The 17,838-nt window shown below is 34.7% G+C and overlaps 1 long non-coding RNA gene and 1 pseudogene across 1 annotated transcript; one reads left to right on the forward strand and one right to left on the reverse strand.

Moving 5' to 3' along the window:
• The first annotated feature begins 7,959 nt into the window (after positions 1-7,959).
• LOC149774862 (uncharacterized) lies at positions 7,960-9,710 on the forward strand. The gene is made up of 3 exons (XR_016416705.1): positions 7,960-8,284; positions 8,570-8,797; positions 9,057-9,710. It is a non-coding gene; the product is annotated as an uncharacterized LOC149774862 (long non-coding RNA).
• On the reverse strand, positions 9,536-10,838 carry LOC149774863 (uncharacterized; annotated as a pseudogene).
• Positions 10,839-17,838: the final 7,000 nt, after the last annotated feature.

Here is a 17,838-nt window from a genome sequence, read left to right on the forward strand (position 1 = left end):
GCAGAATTTCATCATGATATTTATTTTTTGTTGTTTTTCTACATCAAGTTGAACTGAATAACATTTTTGACATTACACAGTTATTCGTAATATTTCTAATCATCATGTCTGAGACTTCTATCATTTTTGCGAAATCTTTGATAATTCTATATATGTAATTATCAAGCTTTTCACATTTTGTTGATACAATATTTATTCAATCTGAGACTTCTATTGTTGATGGTATTTTGGGACAATTATCTATAAACATTATAACATTGTCCCATTGTACCAGTCGCAAAATAATCATGATAGGACAATTATTTCATTATTCTGAGGCTTCTATCATTGATATAACAATATTGTCATCTTTATATTGAGATGCCATGGGTTACAAATTTAACTCCACAAGATGAGAAAACAATAATCAGTCTACGTAATTATAAATCTGCGGCTGAAATCGCAAAGCAGTATCGTATCAGTTTAGCACGATTATATGAAATTTGGAGAACTAATGAAGTTATCACTAATAAGTATTGCAATAACGTTGTTGATAAAAAAAATGAATATATTCTACCAAACTTTGATGATAATGCAGAGATAATTAGTGGATATAATAATGTCAGATCAATGATATATCATTCCGATAAAACAGAAAAGTTGTATGATGAAATAAAAAAGATAAAGAAATATTTATTAACTCAACCTGAATCAAAAGAACCAAAATATTTATCATTGGCTATAAAAGAAAACATGATGAAACATTATCGTTGACATCCGAAATTAATAAAAATCATGATGAAATATTAACATTGAAGTCTAATATTAATAATAATCATGACAAAATAAAAAATTTAAGACCCGAGTCGTTTCAGAAAATAAAAAGCTAAAATCTGAAAACAATAAGTATTTGTTGTTGATAAAATCAGAAAGACTTTCAGAGCATGCAGATATTAAACTCATTGAGGAAAAACATCTTAAAGATGGAAGAAAAGATAGAAGAACAAAAAGAATATAAAGATCTTGAGCATGAAGTAAATAGATACGAGGAAAAAGACAAAAGAATGCAAGATCGGGCTGATGACAAATTGTTTAGAAACACTGAAAAAGCAATAGCTAAGATAGACAACTTAATAGGTTCTGTAAAATAAAGCAATAATAAATAATGACAAAATGAGATTAAACATAACAGAATGATATCCACTTGTTATATTTTCTTGAAAATGTTGCATTTATAATACCATCAGCAGCAGATTTAACTGAACATGGCTATAGATATTGTAACTGAATTTTCACTAAGATCTTTATCTAGAACTATATTGGGCAGATTCAACAGAGCCAGGAAATCTCTTATCATATTAAGCTTTTAACTAGGATTTATTTTATGTTCGAAACATTTTATTGTCTATCACATGGCCATTATTTAACTTGTCAACAATCACTTGCTGAGCCTGTTTTGGTTGATTGGATTTCTTGTACAATGTTTCAATTTCATCTGCCGACAAATTTCCAATGTTACATTGAAATAAATTGTTCAGATACGATTTCTTTGATGCATATGTTTCCAATTTCTCATCGGGATTGTATTTATAATATTTTGTCCTAATTTTTACATTGTGAATTTCTTCAACTTTATCAATATTGAGTTGTTCATGTCTTATTTGATTGCCAATGCTGGTCTTCAAAAACACATCGACCTCAAATATCGGGGCAGAATTATCATGATTAATCTTCATGTTTTTTTCGACAACGAAGTATCATAATCATCTGGTGGTGTTTGTATTATCTCATATACCATTTCTTTTATCATTTTAATTAATCTCGGGGGAAGGACTTTCTTTGAATTATTTTCTTCAACAATATCCATCATGAACGAAAGTCCACATGGTGTTGATAGTTCATCAGAATTTGGTGCTCTGCGTAACCTTACTTCAACAGTAATTAATCTTTCCCGATCAATTATTAATTTTTTAATGTCTGCACAATTCAGTAGAATTTTACCATAATGTGATTTTGTTACAGCTGAATAAAGAATCTCATTAACACATCTGAATCTATGTAATGCTTGTTTCGTTGCCTCAACAGATCCTAATTAAGAAAATACAAACATGCTAGCAAATCTCGGATCTGTTATCGCAACTCCAGCCTCAAGTGTATGATTATATGTAACAAAATCTACATCATTATACGCATTATTAACATCTTCGAAATCTAGGTTCTTTTGTTCAAGGTTTGTATCAGCGTGATAATATCTCGCACAAAATCCTCGATGCTGTAATACTTTCGCTAAACCCTCTATGGAATAATCTGTACGGGCCTTGTAATGAGTGAATACTGCTATTTTCTCACCACATGCTCATGTTTGTTTCATTTCATATAAAAAAGACGATAAATTATCCTTCTGAGAGTTTTCAATAATAATTTATCATGATCAGGTTTATAACAGTTAACGATAATTTTCATATTTGTTTTGTACATCCTAAACAGATCTAAGTCATTTTGATTACATCAGCATCAAGAACAACATTATGCCCAAATGCACTAGCTAATGTTGAAAATTTACTCCAGTGCACTTTGTACGATTGAACACTCTTAAATATCTGTCATCGTATGCCACTCATCAACTATTAATAAATCTGGATGATCGGGTAATTTCTCAACAATTTCTGATACCTCTGGATTATTATTAATTTCTACTGAAATTATTTTCTTTATTTCTTCATCGTATGATTCTTCACCACAATTAATTATTATACGTCTACCGTTCATAGAACTCTGACAAATTACAACATAATGCAGTGTATCCCCCCGGGGTGTAAAATTGAGGGTAAAAAAAAACTTGGTGTCAGAACTGGGGGTCAAATAAAAAATGTGGGGGTCAAAAATGTACTGACAAATTTTTATATGACGTACTTTTTCAGCTTGAAATAGCATATTGCAACTTGCACAACATACTCTCTCTCTCTCTAAACATACAAATAAACCAACATGCACAATTAGCAAACAAATGCATTGTCCATTCAAAGAATAATTTTATTAGTTCATTTTTGTTTTAAAGTCGTACTTTTACCAGTCTCCTTATAATCATTATGAAGCAATATTCTAGCCCAACACAGTACATACAAGCCAATACAAAAAACCAAATAAATCTTTTAAACAAAATGGCAGTCAAATTACTGCCTTTCATAAAGTGTGTACTATCATCGGTTTCATTGTACTTTGTCCTAGAACATATTTATCCAAATATCAAGGAGGATAATGATTCATCTTCTTTCTAATAAGTTACACTTTAACTTCAAGATCTATCTTTTATTGCAGCAAAGTTAAAAACCAACAAAATCTGCAATGACCCGCTGACTTTGTAATCCAAATAACTCATTTGTCTATGCAAGTTTACTGATTTCTTTGTTGTGAAAGAATGTCTTGGGTTATAATGTGTTCTCCAGATATCTTGTGGTGAATGAGGGCAGAATTTTTAACATTCTAAAACCCTGTCACGAAAGGATTATTCACTTTTGCAGCCTTCACAATCACATGATCATAAGTCACACCGGTAATCCTAATGTAAGAATACCGTATTCCAGTCAAGGGTATTATTTTCTCCATTTATCATTAAAGTTAGATCCACAGTTACTCTTTTATGTTCTGCTTCTTTCACTTTCTTCACTAATGATTTTTAGTGTACGTCATTTTAATCTGGATATCACTTTCTAGTGCAACAAGTATTGAGATTAAACATCTAGATGACAGCTTGCTGAGCTCGATGGAAATAACATGAGAGCTCGCGAGATTAGGGGAAGCTACTCCATCATAATATTGCCTATGCTAGTCTGGTTCATTGTTTCGAATGTTCCCTGCGTTGCACTCTGCTATACAAAAAGAGGAGTGCACGGCAAGGAACAAACAAAGCGGGGAACCAGTCAATGCCTATGCTCGAAGTATAAACGATGCCATCCCTCGTCCAATGCATTGGGTATTAAATAAATCCTTATCACATTATGAAAATCCTTTGTGTCAAAAACAACGCACGGAAACAAAATGTATGCGTCAATTTTCTCCAGCGTGCATCCCTGATGCACAAATGTGTGTAAAGGGAAACACTGTAATGGTATAAATTTACAATCACGATACAATTATTGTACTTACTTTCGAAGGAGCCATTAATAGCAACTCCATGATTCCATTAGCAAATATTACAATAATGAACGGGTTTTCGACACACATTATACTCATAAATACTACAGGAAATTATACCCAATAATTGATTGGGGTTTCCCGTTAATTCTTTAGAAATTATTTGCAGATCTTCATCCAATATATCATATGAATAATGATTATAAGATATATTTTCTTTTTCAGTATATTTTACTTCTTTGTGCTGAATGCGAGTTGGACATGCAAGTAATTCAGATTTAGAAACATTTTCATGTGAAATACATCTTGTACATTTTGTTATTTTACCCGGTTTAATAGTCTTCTGTTTGTTAGTTTTATACTATGTAGTCCAGCCTGTAAATCTACATGCCATTCTAGATTATCATATTTAGCTTTTTTAGGGAGTTCTTTCTGTTGTTCTAATGATACAGGTGTAGATTTACACATAATAGGATATCCACTATTTGTTTCGAAAAGATAGATCTGTCACCATCAACAATTACATAGTCTCATAAAATAATTAGTAATATCTTCTGCTGTGTCTGTCTTTTCATCAGTACATATAAATGTACCTAATTTATCCTTGTAATTTACATGAATAATTCTTCACCTGAAAAACGAATCAATATCGAAAATCAGATATCTTAATCTAAACTCTGGTATAATCTCAGTGACCAAATACTCACTGTTAAATTTATAAGCAACTTGTTCAAAATCATTAACTGATGAAAAAACATAAAATGCTGAATTATTATTCCTTGAGGTACATACTCTGACATTTCTTAAAGCTTTTATTGATTCGTTTTTACTCTTGACATAAACAGATTTTTCTAACAAATCCATTCATCAATGAGTAATAATCTCTGAGGATAATTGTTTTTAGCAATATCCATTAATTCTTCCTCAGTCTATTCCTCAAACAAAATAGTTGGATTAATAAAATCAGAATCATTTTCCAAACAAATATAAAATTCTCTAATTTTATTGGCATTATTTTTATTATTGGCATTGATAACTTTTGTCATCATTATCAAAAACTTTGTGTGAAAAGGACAATTCGATGGAATGATTTTACACGTCACAAATGTGATTATTCGCTAAATATAAAGTCATATTATTTATCTAATTGAAAACAATTATTTTGTTTATGAAATATAATTATGCCTTTTCAGATCAGTATGAACAATTGAAATTGGCTTCCACAAGGATCAACTGATCTTTGCAATTGTAGATGTCATGGTGAATACTGCTGTTTAAACAATCAAATTGAATATATCAAGAAAGATTCTGTTGGACCAAAACCGTGTTTGGGCTGTAAGGGAATTTATGAGGTGATATAGAAATCTGTAGGAAATGTGGCAGCAACAAATACAGGGTGCTGTTGATTTATGATGAAAAAAGAAATCCAAAACATTTTAAATCAAAAGAAAAACCTCTGACAGCTGAAGAATTTTTATCAAAATAAGAAAAAAGCACCGGAAAAAAAGAATACCTCACATACATCCATGACTGTAGAAAGTGGACAAAATTAATATTATTATAGGTAATTGTCCACTTTCTCCACTGACAATAGAAACCTTGGAATGAGGAAATAAATGTTCTATCTTGATTATCTTGCGACTGGAGAAACAGGGGGAATTATATATATTAGATATGAAAACGCTAATTTCCCCACCAACGATAGAGACCGCAGAATGATGAAATAACCACTCTATCTTGATTTGGCAATTCAGGAGATTATATATATATATATATATATATATATATATATATATATATATATATATCCCCTCAAAATGCCATCAACAATAGGAGAATTAGAATAATGGATTATGATGGATTAACCGTTCTATCATTACAATGATATCTTAAGATTTTTCGCCACATGATCAAATATATCAACAGAAGGGTCAGACATCAAATCTTTGATCATTTTTATGAACCATTCAACATATAAAAATAATCACGACGAAAGATACCATATGATAAATTTAGTTCTTCAACATATCTTTCCTGGATCTGAATTTTATAATCTGTCTCCTTGGCATATTTATTCAGATTATTTTTGTAAAAGCCAATATAATATATTTTCTGAATAAATTGATCCAAATTTAGATATAAAACCACGCCGGAGTTGATACACATACTCTGTGAAATATTCATCAAACTTGGTGTTCAGGAGATATTGACATAATTCAGTTTAAAAATTTCTTTTCAAAACTGCAGTCAACTCCATAAGGATTTATCATGATAAATTTACATGATCCTTGGTCAAGATATCATATAGGCCTTGATAAAATCTTTGGATAAATAAAAAATAAAAAGAACAGCAGCAGCGGGGGTGGGGCCATACCTCAAATAAGTGTTCAAAAAAAGAAAACAAAAGAGATTGAAAAACCCTCTCACCTTATCAAGCCTAAATAGGGGGCTACAGACATCAATTAGTTAAACAGACACTTAGAAATCAATTTCTTTTTACAGTATTTTTATTACGTTCCATTTTCCGAAATAACGATTCCTATAAAGAGGTATGATGCCTCCCTACTCCGCTGTTGCTGATTTAGTAATTTAACATATTTCATTTTAACCCAGAACTTAACTTTACAATGAATTTACAAATTTCTTTAGTAGTAAATGTATCATGTGCTTGCTTCTGGACCATATTTGGGTAGTAGTGGGGTGAATCTGGGTAAATCGTACCACCCCAGTTTTGTCTTCAGCAATCCAGAAATTTTCCCGAAATTAACTGGTGATACAGAACCAGTACACCATACTTGGTGCTAAGCAGAAAATCAAAAAGTACCGGAAATTTTGAATACCATGAAACCATAGAATCGGCAATATCATCGAATGCTACTATATACTCCAATGCTGTATTATCGCAGCAAACAGGATTTCCCCGATTAATTTTGGACACGTGCCATCTAGCAGTTGTTTACATATGTAATGTAAGGGCGCAAATATCGTACAGCACAATATCCTCTAAAATGTCAACATTTTTTATAAGTTTACAATGAAAAAGAATGAACATCACTTTTATGTAAAGTGCACTCATTTACATTTATCATCATACAGAAAACTTCAGTCGAACTTGCTATACCAGCATTGGTTTTGATTATGAATTATATTCAGTGTATTGTCTGATGTTTAATGAGTACAGGTCATATACTGCTTGTGTCATACATATCCTTAGAAAGTTAAGGTTACAATTTCATTTCATGGCAGCCAATATGGACCAAAATTTACAAAATGTTACTTATGATCATACTTCTCATAAATATATAAGAATATAATAACAGTTAAACGTTCTTGAAATCAGTAATATTTCAATAATAATATTAATAATAGCTGTTATACATTCATATTTCATTGCCCACGTTGCATTTAAAATTCATATAAAGTTAAATAATAATTGCTTTTAATTTGTAATTTTTTTTTATTTATGGAATTACAGTTGAATTACATATGTGTGTTGATTTTATTTTTGGATCCTTTCATTTATTTTGGAAATATTATGCCAGTACAAGCGTGGACATTTCTTTTCATAGGTAAGTGGTATTTTATATTTATTATAATACCTGCATGCTACCATACGTAAGTTAGGCAAAATACCGCGATAAAAATAGAGTTGTTCCCCCATGGTACGTTAATCTGCGTCAGTCATCATATGTTGTTATATTTACATTTACGAGATTCGATTGACAAAGCATTCTTATAGGAATAGAAAGAGGGAAAGTCATTGAAACTTTATAAATAATAAGTAAGCAGCAATAGCAAAACAGTTTTAATATGTACCGATAAGAACATTAAGCACCGCGATAATTCTCGCAGTCGGACTGACGTCATCGAGTCACGTGCTCAACATAGCAACTCGTCCGCCATATTTGTTTGGGGGACACGTTTGTGAAAGATCGAAATTCGAAGAATTCAGTTATTATATTAGATTAATTGTTAAATTTAATTGAAATGTCTTACCAATATCAAGACAATTTGGCTTTGGACGCACAACAGAGGTACTTGGTAAAACTGAAGTTGATTGCAATGGATATTTGTCCTTATAAGGTGCCCGCTGATACCTGGATCAATGACCCGAAACAATGGCCAGCTACTGAATACCACGATGTTTATAACTACCTGATTAAACATCCACGTAAGTATTTATTTTATTTGACGGGTGAATTAACGTATTTCTTTGAATGTAAATAATAATATTATTAAATGTTGCAAATAACGGTAAACTACAATAAATTGATGCTTGTAAATAGTGAATAGTGGTACTTGTAAATACCATGTTGACAAAGCTAGTAGTGTAAGAATTTGTAGAATAGAAAGAAGGTATTGCCTATGTATCTTTTACATTATCATTTAATAGATTCAACTAATTGTTTTTACATAATTATTCAAATTTAAAACAACTTATCATTTTCATTTACAGGTATTTATTCTGCTGAGGCAATGGAGAACTATAGGTCTCTAGAGGCACACATTTTTTTGTGTCAGGGTGGGTTCAGACTGTTTTCCACATGAAGACTGACAGTGGACATTATGTTTCGAAAGCTGATGTGAAGCCTTCTTGGAGAGTGACTGAAGAACCCCACCACCCATGGGTTGCATTAAAAAAATCAGGACCTGTTATTGCAGCACATTGTAACTGTATGGCTGGGTAAGTACATGTAACTTAGTTACTATGACATAAATTTAGACAATAAGGACACTGTCACCTACTCAAACAATTTCTTTTCATTGCATACCGGAAAATCTGGGATAAATGCTGAACTCTGTAAACAGCCCAATAAATTTAAAGAAAGAATCTAAATCTGTAACCTTATAGTTATACATATGCATATTTTAAGACTATAGTTGCACCAAATTAAGTATATTATATCATAATGTTAACAAAACATTTTATTGCTTTATTATAGGTTAGGAGAGACTTGTTCCCACATTGTTGCATTACTGTTTAAAATAGAAACTGCAGTGCGACTGGGATATACATCGAGCACCTGCACAGACCGCCCATGTGAATGGAATGCATGTTATGTGAAGAAAGTAGAACCCAAAAAACATAGCTGAGATACAATTTTATAAGACTGCTGCCAAAGAGGCCCTAAAAAGATTTAAGAAAAAGATGAGAAAGATGCCAGAACCAGCAACCGCTGAAGAGCAGAATCGATTTCTCAAAGCACTGGCTAGTTTGGATGAACCTTGTGTTGGTTTGAGTGCCTTTAAAGAGTACAGTGGTCGGTTTGTTTCTCTTGGACCTGAGCCAACATCTAGTAAGTTGTCACCATCCTTCCGAAGCTTTTATTCGGCAAAAAATGAGAAAATTGAAGGCATCGATTTAAACAAGATGTGTGATTCAATTTATGGAAATTGGCAAAAAAAATGAAACAGACAACAATTTACTATTAAGTTTGTTTAATAACAATGAACAAAACTATGATGCATGTAAATACGGTCAGCTGTGTACAAAAATAACAACTCATGAGGCATTTCTTTTCATTTTGTCAATGAATTTCAATGTATTCAATGTGATTACTGTATTGACATAATAAAACAACTTAATGTAGTAATTTACATATATGAGTGTGTTTAATGATAAAAATATTGCATTAAAATACATTTCTGTAATATTTGTGTCACAGTATACATGTACATGTAAATAATTATTGTCATGGATTATGTTTAAATTTCTTTTATAATGTATTTGACATGTCATCATGAAATGCAACAATTGAAATAAAAATCTCAAACATATATTCTGTGATCCGGTTTACTCTTTAAACACAATCCCAGTCCACAAATTAGTTAGGGCAGCACACACCTTTATTATTTTGTCACAACTCTATAACACCGATTCAACGCTTTCATCTTTAATGCTTTTGACACATCTGATTGGTAAAGTCCCTTTCAATACAGTAAATCTATTTTTCATCAATCCGATCACACGTTCTCTACCTCCCCATGCATTAGATATGTAACTGATTGACCCAAGAGGTGTACAATAAATAAAAACTTTAACTGTGCAGTGTTTCTTGTATGAACTATAACATTGTGCCCTTGCCAATAAATTTTTGGGTGCTTCAGTGAATATTTCAAAACAATCTATTATTGAAGTCACACGAGGAAATTTGGATTTGAACACTGGTGGTATTGTGCTGAATATTGTCTCTCTATCAGTCCCCTTGATCATGAATCCAATTTTTGCATGCATGAGATCAATCCATTTCCAGAAGCAGTCAATTGTTGTTGATTTGAGACACATTATGATGTAGTTTCACAAGTGTTAAAAACAGTTGTTCCTTTAGTGGCAGGCTGGCTTTATTTGACCATTTACTGGTAATACATGTACTTAAAAAAGTAAACAGCTGTAAAATTATATCCCAGCTAATGCCAGTCATCATCTGGCAGGAATCATTGTTTCCCTCTACAGAAACTGATGAAAGAGAGGTAGCACTAATTATATGTTCCAGACTTGATGTTTTCTGTAAGGCATCATTTCTTTCTTTTCTGAGATTGTCAATTTCCATATATAGCATTTCTCTCTCAGATTTTTCCAATGGTTGTTTCATTGGCATAAAATGTGGTGCAGTTGAAATTGACTCAACTTCAGGTGACTTTGTTTCCAGGTGTTGTGATTCCTGTGTCATTGTCATCTGAAGTAACAAGATGGTATATCCATTTGTTTGTTGTCATCCATTAACTTCAACTTCGTTGCCTGACATGGTTCAGCCAATTTCACTGTTAAAAGAAGCATATATATATTACTTATGGGAACGTTATGAACTTTCACAAATCTCAATATTTATTGACCAAATTGTTCATCTTGATTAATTTAAAGTTATACAATATACAAACTTGTACCAATGTTTTGTAAATTTGTGTGCACATTTTATACAAATCTCTCTCTCTCTCTCGTTGTGAACGGGTACTTAGTGAAACGAAATTGACTTCAGGGTGCGGTAGAACACGTTATATTATAAAAAATTTAATTCCATTTCTCATCATTTACAGTAAATCATATAACGGTTTAAATGAAGGGATATAAATTAGCATAATACTTACCAGGAATGAAATGTGCTGAACAAACGTAACAGTGTCCGCATCTTGGAAACCAGCGTTTATTTTTATTAATACTGCCGTCAGGATTTAGCTTTGCTCTGCTGATTGCATGTAACCATCTTTCTCTTCGTGAGGATTGATTGGGTATGATATAAAACTTTTGAGCCTGACTTTTCCTCTTGTTGGAATGACAACCTGGTGCACAACAGCTCTTAGGAATTTTACAATGGATTGTGATTATTTGTTTTCCCCCAAACAAATATGGCGGCCGCGTTGTGATGAATGTCACGTGACAATTCCCCGGATGTCCGACTGCAAGAATACAGCGTTCCAGGCTACTGTTCCTACAACGTAACACACATCACCCGATATTTTTAGTTGGGAGGGGGTAGGGGTCTTACCGCCCAACTAACGGCGCTGTGTAATGTATTTTGATGTCGACTAACAGTGTAACGGAAGTCACATTTTCAGGAACATTTCAAACAAGTGAGAACTAAAGTAACGATGCTTTTCTACAAAGTAATGTTACGTTTTGTCAGACTTTACCTACCCTGATGTCTTTTCTCTAATAAATTCAAATTCTCACAAAAGAAATGGACTTGTTTTCAAGTTTCGTTGGCCTACGTTTAACTTCGACAGTGTCTTGCAATGCACAGCCGTGAGAAGAACCGGAAGTCCACAGCTAGTACCACTGCCAAACATACACGCTGAGAACCAATTCAAGAGTAGTTTCCCTTTATTAACAATTTTACGAAGAAGAACTATAATAAAAAAGATTATGTGTGAGTGTATCTGTAATTAGGATTTTTAACGTAGCTTTAAAAATTTAACAACAAAAAATACAGCTCATCAGTATGCACAGAAGTGGAAATTGAAATATAACTCTAACAAAAGTAATTGGATGATATTTAGTAAAAAAAACGGAAGTGTACTCATCAAATGGAATTACTCTGGGATCACATAATATACCTAGAGCAAAAAAAGTGAAATATTCAGGAGTTACCTTTTCGCAATCAATGAAAACTAATGATCGTATAGTCTATTCCTACGATAAAGCTAAATGTGTAACAAACTCACTATACTCAATTGGACTAAATGCAAATGGAATGAATCCTATAGTTTCTGTGAAAGTCTGGGAAGAGTTATATTGCCATCTGCTTTGCATGGCTCAGAACTCTGGTTTAATATATCATATCAGGGCATTGAATCAATGGAGAAAATACAACGATATTTCGCCCGGAGAGTACAAGGTTTCCCTCAAAGATCGCCTGTTGGATCTACGACATCATGCTTGGGTATGATGTCAATGGAAGCTCGCATAGATAAGCAAAAACTCGTATTCCTTGGTCGCATGTGTAGAACATCAGCAAACTTAACTGCTAAAAAGGTTTTCCTCTGGGCTGTTGGAAATTTGATTTTTGACCCCCAACATAGCTACAACTCTTTTATATATGATGTAAATACTGTACTAAAAAAGTATGATTTAGAAGACTATCTCACTGGAAAATTTCCAGACAAAATAACATGGAAAAACTTAATTGGGACAAGAATACAGATATTTGAAGAGAGAAAACATGAAATGAGTATCAGAAATCCATCAGAGGGATTTGGTAGATTTTTTAAATTAATCCAGGACTAAAAATGCATCATCTATGGAAAATAGCTTACACTGACTCAAGCAGAAAAATGGAATATGGGACATCAATTCGTATTGGAGGAATGCAAGCAAGACCTAGACTGTGTCCCCTATGTGGCAAAATGAGTCATGACCGTATTTTGCACATTTCGATGAATTGTGCCTTAACCTCAGACGACAGAAACCACATGATGGAAAGTCTATTTTCGTATATGCCTCCAGTGATTTACCGTGATTTCTGTGATCATATCGATGATGTTATACTGATTATACTACTTGCTGGTTTAAATGATATATCAGAACGTTTAGAATTTGAGGCATGGATAAATATGATCAGACTATCTACCAAGTATTTCATTAAGATAAAGGATATTATATATTCGATTCAATAGAGAACAGTAGTGAAGTGGGGCACCCTAGCCTCAATGGGAATTAGCATTAAAATACCCCTAGCAGCAGAGAGGGCGATCAGACCACTATAAGGAATGGTCACCCCTTGTTTTTAGACAAAAAAAAAAAATAGTGACCCTTCATAGAGGTCAATACCATGTCTACGATTATTGTTTGTCCCAAACAGAATTGTAGACGAGCCCTCTCTGCTGCTATGTTATTCTGAATAATCCTGGGAATCTTCATCTGAATCCTGGGAATCTTCATCTGAATCCTGGGAATCTTCATCTGAATCCTGAAAATTTGTTCTATGTTTCAAGTAATATTCAAGTTCTGATGGTGGTTTTTCTATTTTTGGATTTATGTTTTTTCTTTCTCTGTAATAGTTCATCAAACTTCTGTATCGATCTCCACCGCAGTTTGCACAAATCTGATATAATCCTCTAATGCCGTTGTTACATCCAACACAACTTCGTGGACCAGCATGAGGATTTTTCTTTATAAGATAATTATGTTTTTTGCAATATTCTCCACGACATTTTTTATCACATTTGTTAGTGGTTCCTTGACGCAGCCACACACAGTTGTTCATTATATTAATGATATCAATTTAATTTTATCATCACCCATACTATCCAAATATTTTATCAAGACCTACACGATATCTTGTTCTTGGATCGTGCAAATTTATTGTTATAAATCCATGCGGAGTAGCTTGCGCTCGTGAGAAGAAATTTCTGAATTTAATTATATCCATGAGTAGTGAATGGGGACACTTTACGTATAATGGGAATTAGCATTAAAAACACCCTTGGGACACTTTACGTATAATGGAAATTTAACATGGAGAAAAATCGTGGGACACTTTACGTACAAGGGGAATTAACATGGGAATAAATCGTGGGATACTATACGTACAAGGGGAATTTAACATGGGAATAAATCGTGGGATACTATACGTACAAGGGAAATTTAACATGGGATTTTTTTTTTAAAAAGTTTTTTTTAAAATTTAAATTTAAATTTAAATTTAAAAAAGGGGTAGGCAATTCAAAGACTATCTCTTTTCGAGAAATATGGCTGGCCCTGAAAAGGGCCTTTGGGTTTATGTTAATATGCCCTTAACATAGAGGGCATTTGCGACATCTTCTTTTCCTCAAACTTCGTCTTACAGCAGGGCCATACATCAGAGTCCTCTTGAGGCAACCTTGTCTCTCTATGTAGACTCTTCTTATCCACAGGCTGCTGTTGGTCCTGTAGACAACGGTCCACTTGGATCGGACATACATGAGCATGTCCGTCCTGAACATCATTGTTGACACAAGGGTTGAAGATTCAACGTCGGTCCACATGTTGAGGCTCCGAGAATAGGTGAATCAATGCAGTGAACGGCGCTTATTTATAGGGACAGAAAGGATTGAAACGGATTGAGTTCATTCACCAATCCAAACACGCGTTACAGAATTCAGTCAGCCCGCATCCAATCCGAAGAGAGCACTCTGTGACGTCACGTAGTCAATATAGATTCGCTAGCGCTTGTGTGCATTCAGTCTATGCGACAGTGATTCAACATGACGGAAACTCAGAAAACGATCCATTGGGGTGCACCAGCAGGGGAGACCGCCCAAGGGAACCCGGACTTACTTTCAGAAGAGGTGAATTGGGATTTTGTGGATTTTCTCTCCTCGCAAGAATTTGTTCCGGAACCTTCGTTACCTTCTTCATTACCGCAAGTGGAGAATTTTAGACAGAGACAGAAAGAAGAATTGGAGAAATTTATACAACGACAAAAGGAAGCGGAACAGGCTTTTCTCCTACAGCAACAGCAACAAGAAGAAGAGGTAAGAAAAAAACAACAGCAAGAAGAAGTAGCAGCAAAGAAACAAGAGGGTGAAAATCAAACGGTCACGGTATTGTTGGACATTTTAGCGGAGTTAAGAAGTCTGAAACAAATGTATCAGACTTCTTTATCACGACCGAAGAGAATACGACCTTCCCGAGCTAAACACGTCAACCCTGTGACTAAGCCTACCTTACCACCCTTAGTGATTTCAACCCAATCATTATCATCATCATCAACATTACGCAGTCCAGAAGTAGGCCTTGGCCGTGGCAAAGGCATAAGGCAGTTAAAGTTGATTGCTTAAACTCACCCTTTCACCATGAAGAAAAAAGGCCCTTTTCAGGGCCACCCACATTTCTCGAAAAGAAATACAATTTCAATTTGCCAATAACTCAAAAAATAACTTACCCATGTTACCCTTATAGTACGTGTCTGTGTATGAGTGCGTGAGTGTAGCTTCTTATTTTAAAATGAAAACTCAAAGACTCTTACCTTATATCATTCATTTATTCTTTTCTCCATTTTTTTACAATCCAATTCACAATTTATAACACAACACTTTAATCAAAAGTTCATTAATTTCTTCTTTTCTCCTTCTTTAGTCTCTCTGTTTTTTGAATTTCTTCACCGTCACACTCTTTTCCTCTTCTTCTTCTTCCTCCTCGCTTTCTTCCCTTCTTTTTTTCTCCTGTTTCTTTTTCTTCACCTGTCTTCTTTCTTCCTCAGAAGAATCCCTCTCTTCCTCCGAAGAATCCCTCTCTTCTTCTGAAGAATTCCTCTTTTCTTCTGACTCCTCTTGTTTCTTTTTTGGGCAATCTGGAGACCAATGTCCTTTTTCTTTACAATAATAACAGGTATCTTGACTTTTGTCTTTTTTATCCCCTGTTTTTTTTCTTTTTTGACGGTCGGGACAGTCTGAAGACCAATGTCCTTTCTTCTGACAGATATAGCAAGTATCTTGACTTTTATCTCTAAAGGAAGGAGAGTAGTCCGTAGGCTGGTCTGAAGAGAATTTTCTAATGACCCCTCGCAAAGCTCTGACGAAACGTTCCATCTGGTCAGTCTCTTCCATCGTTGTGCTCGGCTTGAGAGTGAAATGAATAGTGAAAGGACAAGACACACACCCTTTTATATACGCTGGTCTGCTATGACTATAAAGTAGTTTATGGTGTTTGAACTTGAGTCATTTGACTTTTTGCTTTCAAGATGAAACGATCCCATTCATTCGAGAAGAAAGAAGAAGAAGAAGAAAGTAAGAGGCAGAAACGTGATCTCTCGCCTCGTACCAGGGCTGAAATCTTGGCACAAATTCATGCCAGTGATTTTGAAGAGGACATGAGTGAACCAGAATCCGAACCCTCTAAACCAAGTTCATCACCCTTTGTCAACCCTGAAAAGTACTATTCCATTCGAGAGACGGAAAAGCGCTCCTCTAGAAAATTTAGAACCACGGCTTACAAATACACGGTGAAGTTTAAAGATTTCAAGGCTGAAGTGCCGTTAGAGAAAGCAGAAGGGTTCATCACCAAGGTGTGGGATTCTTTGCTCACTGCACTCAAGCGACAATGTCAACCCAAAGAAGACGATCGCTTGAGACTTTCCATACAACACGACGGTTTGAAATCCCCTGTTTGGATCGAGTTTAGCACCCCTGCAGAATTGACTGCTTCCAAAGTCATGGACAAGATTCAACACGTACAACAATCTAATGATCAGTTTGACATCACCGATGGTAAAGCCACACTGGACATGACCCACGTCTCTCCTCCTCAAGGGACAGGACGCAAAAAGGTCTTATTGGTGGACGACCTTCGCAACACCAAAAAGAGTCTCGTCCGAATTAACAACTCTCATGACCAGATGTGTTTAGCCCGTGCCATCGTGGTGGGACGAACCTATGCCGACAAGAACGACACGGTAGAATGGAAAAGAACCTGGAACACTATTCAACGTTCCCATCTAGCCAAACAACGAAACGAAGCAGAACTCCTGTTACAACAAACCGGACTGTCCAAAGACACACTCTGTGGCATTCCTGAGATGCAAAAATTGCAAGATACCCTAGCTCCACGCCACACCTTGAAAGTGCACCCTCAAGAAGTACGCGGACCTCTGTTGTTTCGAGGCCAAGACTTTAAGGACGGAAAATACATTCATCTTTATCATCACGATGAACATTTCGATACCATTACCAGTATCACCGGATTCCTGAAATACGGTTATTACTGTGAGAAATGTGACCATGGTTATAACAATCGAGAGCAACACAAGCATTGTGGATCGAAATGCACAGGATGTTTGGCCTCTTCACCCTGTCTGAGCGAAGAACCAGTGCCTTGTTCCACTTGTCTGCGCACGTTTGTCAGCCCTACCTGTTACCAACAACATCTGAAAACGCAAGGTTCACAGAAGAAATGCGCTTGTCAACTGCTAAGATTGTGCCCCGCGTGTGGACAAGGCATACGTACCAATAGTGTCAAGGCACACGTATGTCGAGGAAAGAAAAAATGTCACATTTGTCACCACATCGTGGACTTGGAACACCAATGTTACGTGCAAAAATACCAACCCCCACCTGAGAAAGAGGACGGTCACAAGAAGAAAGGCAATTTCATCTTTTTCGATTTCGAATGCATGCAAGAAACTGGCATTCACATTCCTAATTTCTGCGTGGCTCATCGAGCGTGCGAGAAGTGCATTCAAGAACCTATCTTCAGTCATTGCCCTCACTGCAGCAAGATTCCCGGAGGGCGTGAAAAAATCTTTCGGGGAC

The sequence above is a fragment of the Sinohyriopsis cumingii genome, unplaced genomic scaffold (assembly GCF_028554795.1).
Source record: "Sinohyriopsis cumingii isolate HCF-2022 unplaced genomic scaffold, ASM2855479v2 utg000127l, whole genome shotgun sequence".
In the NCBI taxonomy this organism is placed as follows: Eukaryota; Metazoa; Mollusca; class Bivalvia; order Unionida; family Unionidae; genus Sinohyriopsis; species Sinohyriopsis cumingii.